The following is a 6,734-nucleotide window of genomic DNA, read 5'->3' as shown; positions in this document are numbered from 1 at the left end:
AACGTTTTTTTTTTTTTTTTTTTTTTTTAATTAATGGGTAAAATAAAAGCACAAGTTAGGAATCGTTTTCAAGAACCTAGGTACTAGGTAGTTAGGAGGGTACTGTGGGTATCAACCTACATCTTTACAGACATGTAGTTAGTACCAGAAGGGAAATTTTCGACAGAAAACAACAATCTGGCTGGGAGTCGAACCCTCAACCACTCAATCAAGAGTCACATTGCTAATCTTGATGCACTTGACAGAAGAGAAAGCACCTACTTAAATAAGCATTTGCAGACGAAAAAGAAAAAATATCGAGCATATTTGGCATCAAAAGTCGTATGAATGATTGCAGATATTTGAAACACAGACAATATTTACCTGAGTAAGGAGGAGGAAGCCACGAAATTTGTCAACGTAAATCAAGTTAAAAGAGCCACCGAAATAGAAAAAAAAAAAACTGAACTCAGACTGTTATTACACCACAATTTCACTCAAAGCAAAAAACGAAGTTAAATGATGAGTACTTAAATCGGCACTAGATACTCTATATGGAAAGTAAACAAAAGATAGAGTACTTGGAATTTCTTCAGTATAAAACCTCGTCACAAAAGATTCGCCCTGGTGTTGGAATTTAAGAATAATTAAAAATTGAGCAATGAAATCAAAAGTTTAGTTAGTAATTGAACAGTAAAAAAGGTAGGTATTCGATTAGATAGTATTTTTCTTTTAAAATAAAAATTGCTGTTGACATTTTCGATTTAAAATGAGGTAAGTAATATGCACTTGTTCGTTAGTTACATAAATCCTTGTTCAAAATCTTGACATCAACTACATCTAGAGAGGTTAGAACAATAATTTCAAAATCTGAAAATGTTTGCAATTAATTTGAAATTAGATGGATGGTTTCTTAAATAGCTCAATGATTTGGGATTTAGACAAATCGAAGGTAAACCTGACTATCAGGTAGGTGATAAGATAACGCTAGTAGGGACCCTGATAGTATGTCCTAATAGAAATGACGGGCCTAGAGAAGGGGTTCCTAACTGGTGAGCAAGGACCACTTTTGATTTTTCTCTCTTTCTTTTCTTCCTTTTTTTCGATGAAGGTAAACCTGACTATCAGGTAGGTGATAAGATAACGCTAGTAGGGACCCTGATAGTATGTCCTAATAGAAATGACGGGCCTAGAGCAGGGGTTCCTCACTGGTGAGCAAGGACCACTTTTGATTTTTCTCTCTTTCTTTTCTTCCTTTTTTTCGACTTGTTAATCTTCTTCTTCTTCTTCTTCTTCTTTGCCCGGGTGGTCACCCATTCGTATACCAACCAAGCGTAAATTTGCTTAACTTGGCGTGATTTTTGGACCCGTACAGTTTATTGAGGTTCCAATTATTATTAGACACAACCTCCTCACATTAACCTTACCCAGCCTGAGCGGGGCCGGGAAAAGCCAGCAGGACGCGACTGCCCGGGTGGTCACCCATTCGTATACTAACCAAGCGTAAATTTACTTAACTTGGCGTGATTTTTGGACCCGTACAGTTTATTGAGGTTCCAATTATTATTAGACAGGACACGATGCACCTATTATCTCGGGATTCTAAGGAAAAGGTAGCTGTTACGCGACAGTCCTCTGATAAACGCTAGTATTTACTTTCTAACGTACAGGGTAAATATAAAGTGGTTAAAAATAAATGGGAATACTATTACTAAGAAATAATTATTCAAAAGAATCTTTACGAAAAATAAAAAGACGATTGAGATTCAGGATCAGGAGTCGACTTTCAACAAAGAAAATTTGGTGAGCTTTCGAGAATACTCAAATCAAAATTGCGAGAGAGATGTTTACGAGCGCTGGAGTTGAAATGAAAATTGTTGAAGATCTTTTCAAAATGGTGAGTCTAATGACGGATACGACTCTAAGAAAAACACCCTAAACAACAAGAGAACCAAGAAAGAACGAAGGACTAGATAAACTGAATTCACCATTAGTGTCTGACTGGTCAAACTATGGCGCTGGAGTTGAAATGAAAATTGTTGAAGATCTTTTCAAAATGGTGAGTCTAATGACGGATACGACTCTAAGAAAAACACCCTAAACGACAAGAAAAAACAAACGACTAGATAAACTGGATTCACCATTAATGTCTGACTGGTCAAACTATGAAAAAAAAAAAAGGATCAAGGTAAACCCTGAATGAAACTATTTATCACAAATTACCTACAATCCAACTAAAATCACTATGACGTTGATAATAGAAATCAATAACAACAATCTTGGAGTAAAAACAACTAAAACAAAGTTAATAATATAATAATAAATATAAAAAAGAAACTATTATGACGTAAAAATCCGATTTTTTTTTGACAGAATATCTTATTGTGAATCACTATGACGTTGATAATAGAAATCAATAACAACAATCTTGGAGTAAAAACAACTAAAACAAAGTTAATAATATAATAATAAATAAAAAAAAGAAACTATTATGACGTAAAAATCCGATTTTTTTGACAGAATATCTTATTGAAGGGTTGCAAAGAGGTTTGATAGAGGGAACTGTCCCGAAAGCGAAGAAAGACAGGATAGGAGAAAACCAGCCGTTCCGAGAACGAACCATATCTGTTTAGGATAATACTTTCCCGAGCGGGAAATAACCTAGTGCTTATGCTTAGAAGATAGAAGCGCTACCAACCAAGAAAGAAAGACAGGATAGGAGAAAACCAGCCGTTCCGAGAACGAACCATATCTGTTTAGGATAATACTTTCCCGAGCGGAAAATGACCTAGTGCTTATGCTTAGAAGATAGAAGCGCTACCAACCAAGCAAGAAAGACAGGATAGGAGAAAACCAGCCGTTCCGAGAACGAACCATATCTGTTTAGGATAATACTTTCCCGAGCGGAAAATGACCTAATGCTTATGCTTAGAAGATAGAAGCGCTACCAACCAAGCTAACAAGGCTGGCCTAAAGCTCTTTGTTCTCGACGGTCCTCTCTGTTTTTAGCCTTCAAGACATTTGCTTTCTAGATTTTTGAGATCAATGGGGCCTATCTACAGTTCACTGAACCATTGGTGAAGAATTTAACTAAAAATGGAGAGAAAAAGTTGCAACATAGAACACGCATGAAACGTATGAAAACAATGAGATCACGTAGGTAACAATGAAACAAACAAGAGTCAAAGGTTAAAAGGAAACATAATATGTGATATTATTGGGAGATAAGTTCTATAAATAATAGGTTTGTTACTTGACTCAGTGAGAATCCTGTATAATGCGTTAAATTAGACTAGAATATGGATGGGTTTCACCAATTTACTTTTTGGCCCCCAACGGCCAACACTCCCAACAGCCCTGTTAAGTTAATCAAATGGAACTTAACAGGCCTGTTAAGGGCTGAAAAAATATTGGTGAAATAAACCCTAATGCTAGAATGAGACTGAAAAGTTCCTATAACCCTGCAGTCTAAACAAGGTCTTTTTGAATGAAGGAAGGATCGATTCGATCGATCGATTTTTTTTTTTTTAATCCACGCCCTCCTGTTTACCAGGTGGTTAAGACGCTCGCCTGGTAAACAGGAGGGCGTGGGTTCGATCACAACCGAGGCATGGAATTTTATCCTCATTTATTTGAGAATTTGACGACCACTTGAGAATGGAGCTCTAAGGGTTAGGTGGTAGAGAACGCCTCCGATTACCTTCCACTGAAGAGTTCATTTTTTTTCTTTCTATTTTTCAAGTCTAGTCTAACGTCTAGCCCTATGTATTAACCACGACCTGAAAAATCCTTTCACCCTCAATGAAGACTTACCAGGTGCTCCCTGGCCCGTAGGTTGTTGACTAATATAGCCACCACCACCGCCGGGCTGTGGGTATCCCTGCGGGGTTGGTGCATAGCCCTGTGGTTGAGGGTACCCCTGTGGTGCACCATAGCCTTGTGGTGCGCCATAACCCTGCTGGGGAGGGGGGTCTGGTAAACAGGAGGGCGTGGGTTTGATCACAGCCGAGGCATGGAATTTTATCCTCATTTATTTGAGAATTTGACGACCACATGAGAATGGAGCTCTAAGGGTTAGGTGGTAGAGAACGCCTCCGATTACCTTCCACTGAAGAGTTCATTTTTCTTTCTTTCTATTTTTCAAGTCTAGTCTAACGTCTAGCCCTACCTATGTATTAACCACGACCTGAAAAATCCTTTCACCCTCAATGAAGACTTACCAGGTGCTCCCTGGCCCGTAGGTTGTTGACTAATATATCCACCACCGCCGGGCTGTGGGTATCCCTGCGGTGTAGGTGCATAGCCCTGTGGCTGCGGGTACCCCTGTGGTGGACCATAGCCCTGTGGTGCGCCATAACCCTGCTGGGGAGGGGGGTACGAGCCCGAGTTGGGTTGAGGGGCAGGAGGATAGCCGGCGTAGCCCGGGTTGTAGCCAGGTTGTGGTTGAAACCCTGCGAATAGACGAATGGGAGACAATGAAGTGAACTGAAAGTCAAAAGAAGCGGTATTTGATCATGTGAATTTTTTTATAGTCAACATGGCTGAACCTATTGGTTGTCATTAATGAGATTCCGCTTTGAGACTATAAAAAAGTCACATAATCAAATACGGCTAGATATGGAGAAAAAAAACACCATCCTGCTCGGGACAGATGATGTGACGTCATCGCGTACGGGAACGTATACCGTGACGTCAGTAAATGGGATTTTTCGGTATTTTTTAAATCGATTTATCTCGGGATCTACACAGAAGTCGTAGAAGAAAAAGAAAATTTCGTAATCGCAACTAGTCTATTGGTTTAACACTTTAACATGAACCTGTGGACGCGGAGATTAGTAATTTACCCCACGGAAATGTAATGAATTGCAAACGCGGGGTAAGCACTCGTAGCTTACTTGGCTATCATTGGCTGTCTAGTGATCATGCCTGATTTCAGTAGCTTAAGCAGACTACACATCAGACGGACCGCGTCCGTCGGACCAAAATTTGGTCCGCCGGACTAATGTGTAGTTTACGCTGGACCAAATTTTACGTTTTATCGGACCATTGGTCTGGTCCGGAGGAAATCAAAACACTTTTGATTTTTGGTCCGTCGGACCAGTAACTCAGACTAAAGTGGACTACACATTAGACGGACCGCGTCCGTCGGACCAAATATGAAACACCTTTCTCTAGAGATGAATCAGAACAGACTGATGGTCCGACGGATGCGGTCCGTCTAATGTGTAGTCCACTTTACTCATGTAATTATTGTAATGTATCATGGCTGTCTAGTGATCTAGGGATCATTCTTCAATCTAGTGATCATGCCTGATTTCAGTAGCTTACCTATGGGCGGCTGAGGATGACCTCCCTGAGCTGTTGGAGGATATCCAGGACCTTCTGGAAGACAATGAAACCGAATGGGTTAATAAAGCAGACCACGGCCGGGGTCCGTGTAATGTGTAGTCCTTCCAAATTTTGTTTTGGTCCGCTGGACCACGGCGGACCAGACCAATTTGGTCCGACGGATGCGGTCCGTCTAATGTGTAGTCCACTCTACTCATGTAATTATTGTAATGTATCATTGGCTGTCTAGTGATCTAGGGATCATTCTTCATTCTAGTGATCATGCCTGAATTCAGTAGCTTACCTATGGGCGGCTGAGGATGACCTCCCGATGTTGGAGGATATCCAGGACCTTCTGGAAGACAATGAAACCGAATGGGTTAATAAAGCAGACCACACGCGTCTAATGTAGCAGTTGTTTCATTGCTACGAAATAAAAACAGCGGTGAAACACTCAACAGCCGTATTTTAAACATAGCCATATTTTAAACATAGTCATATTTTAAACATAGCCATATTTTAAACATAGCAGTATTTTAAACATAACCATATTTTAAACATAACCGTATTTTAAGTCGTATTCTAAACATAGCCATATTTTAAACATAGCGCCGCATTTTAAACATAGCCATATTTTAAACATAGCCGTATTTTAAACATGGCCGTATTTTCCTCTCCCAATTTCCCTCTTCTAAAGCTAGTTTCCTCTCCTATAGGGTGATAAGGTCCGTTTCCGCTTGTCGTGAGTTTCATCCAATTTTTTCCGAACATCCTGAAGGCAATTTAATTTAAATAAGAGTATTCCCACTACACACGACACGATTTTTTCCGCACGACAAGTGGGAACGGCCAATAGCGTCTGTTATGTACTAAACGCGACCATAGGAAACGGGGGGGGGGGAAACGAGTTCACTAGAGGAGAAGTTCCGAAAGGAAATTACTACTCATGTAACCAAAGAATGTTAATATGCAGACAAAATGCCTAACGAGCAAAAAGACAAGGGACAAGAGCATTTGAGTAACATAACTGAGGAGTATGAAACCCAACAATAGCGAGGAAGGAAAAGATTGAAGAGGGTAGAGAGGGAGAGATAAAGAGGAGAGGGAGGAGGAGGGAGAAGTGAGGAGAAAGGGAGAGGTAGGAAGAGGGAGAGAGAATGGTGAGATGAGAGGAGAGATAGGGAGAGGCAGAGAGAAGCGAAAAAAGAGAAAGAGGAGAGAGAGGAAGAGAGAAAAATCTTGATAATTGATCATCAAGACATCAGTCCTGCCTACTGTCCTACTGAATGTGCAAATACCTGCATACAACTATGTATACCTAAGTAGTAGAGTTTTTTTTTCTATTTTTTTTTCTTTTCTTCTTAATAATACTTTTTTTATTTTTACAAATAAATTTGCAGAAAATTATTGAAATAAATATAAACAAG

At 39.8% G+C, this 6,734-nt stretch overlaps 1 long non-coding RNA gene across 1 annotated transcript; it reads right to left on the bottom strand.

The window, feature by feature from the left end:
- Positions 1–4,213: 4,213 nt before the first annotated feature.
- LOC113472461 lies at positions 4,214–6,718 on the bottom strand. Its single transcript, XR_003394752.1, has 2 exons — positions 5,612–6,718; positions 4,214–4,430 (listed from the first exon to the last, which is right to left on the bottom strand). It is a non-coding gene; the product is annotated as an uncharacterized LOC113472461 (long non-coding RNA).
- Between the last annotated feature and the right edge of the window lie 16 nt (positions 6,719–6,734).

This window comes from Diaphorina citri, unplaced genomic scaffold (assembly GCF_000475195.1).
Source record: "Diaphorina citri unplaced genomic scaffold, Diaci psyllid genome assembly version 1.1 scaffold5599, whole genome shotgun sequence".
NCBI classification, from domain to species: Eukaryota; Metazoa; Arthropoda; class Insecta; order Hemiptera; family Psyllidae; genus Diaphorina; species Diaphorina citri.
This window is presented reverse-complemented; position numbering and strand designations above follow the sequence as displayed.